Here is a 1553-nt window from a genome sequence, read left to right as displayed (position 1 = left end):
GACGACTTTCAGACCTCTCAGTTTTGTGCTTGTGGCTGACTTTATCTTCATCCCTCAAAGCCCTTCCCCTCTTTAACGATTTAATTTCTCAACAGAAGCAAAACCATTTTCTTGGGGGTTGTTTTTTTTAAAAATTTTCTCCCCAAACAAGTGACAGTAAAACTTGAGAGCCACCTTTTTGCTGCCTGTGTTCAGTGGGGGAGATTGGGATCCCTGTTAAACATTTAAACCAGCCTGTCAGTAACACAAGTGGTCCTTCAGAAGCCCTGGCGCTAGGGCATGCTGTGTGGACATGTGAGACCAGGCCGGCAAGCGTGGAGAGACTAAGCGGGTGCTGGTTGTTTCCGTGAGGAGGTGCGTTCCCACCTTCCGCCTTCCCGCCCTCTCCACTCCCCGAGACCAGTCTGTGGTCGGGGGCCGGGCCGGGGAGACCGTGGTGGCCCCCTAGCTGCGGCCCTCAGCTGCTGCCTGAGGAGCGGCAGCGGTGCCCCTCAGACGCCGCCGAGTCAGCCAGCCTCCGCACTTCGTAAGCACGGTGCGGAGTCGCGTCCTGCTGAGGGGACTTGGAACCCTGGATCCCACAGCGGCTTCTGTTCCCGTGTGGTGATAGGCACCCCACTGTGGTTGTTGCCGCCGTGAAGTAAGCTCATTCGGCAGAGTGCACGTTTCTTCTCTTGCTGTAATATCTCCTACTACTCTCTTCATATGTTAGGAAAAAAAGGTGTTAAGAGTAAAGCTTTCCCTCCAGCTGTGAGCCTGTGACGGCTGAGGGGAGCAGCCATCTTGGAGCAAGAACCCAGCCTCTGACGCCGTGCGGGAAGCAGCGTTTCCTTACCGCTAAACAGGCATCCCGTGTGGGATAGGCACCCCTTCCTTGTGGGATCAGCGCTCTTAGGCCGTTTGTGTATCCCCACACTGCCTCACATAGAGGCCTTTTGCAGGTACATCTGCAATTTAAATATTAAATAAGAGAAAATAATTTTCTTCTTTCACAGCTGTTGTTCATTTGGAGATAGAAGACTGCCTGTTAAGTCTCAGCTGTTTTCCTTCAGGCATTACCTGGTTTATAGCCCTGTTTCAAAGGCTGATGAAATCCTCAGAGATCATTTGGAGACTTTTTAAATGGACCTTTCAGAAAAGATGTGAGCACACTATCTCATTTCATATTGCTATTAAAAGGGTGAGAAATCTTGATGGAATATCATTGGCTGTACACCACAAGGAATAGCTGGTGTAAAAGCGTGGCACTTGATAAAATATTGTTAACTTAAATGCACAAATGATAGTATTTTTCAGGAGCAGCTCCAATTTAATGCCTGATGGAGCAGTGTCATTGACACCTGTTTACAAAATGCCTCTCTATCTAGATTTGTACATTTAAAAACTATTGCTGAGATAGCAGATCACTCTGAATCTAATTAGGTAAGTCATCTCTATAAACTTTGCTTGCTCAAATGTACTTGTATAAAAGAAATCAAATGGCAGACATTTTTCCAGTCCATGGAATAAATAACTAGAATTTGATGGCTAGCCTGCTTTGCCTCACTGCTACA

Source organism: Melanerpes formicivorus, unplaced genomic scaffold, assembly GCF_026170545.1.
Source record: "Melanerpes formicivorus ecotype bairdi unplaced genomic scaffold, bMelFor1.0.p_v2 SCAF_10, whole genome shotgun sequence".
In the NCBI taxonomy this organism is placed as follows: domain Eukaryota; kingdom Metazoa; phylum Chordata; class Aves; order Piciformes; family Picidae; genus Melanerpes; species Melanerpes formicivorus.
Note: the sequence above shows the minus strand (reverse complement) of the source record.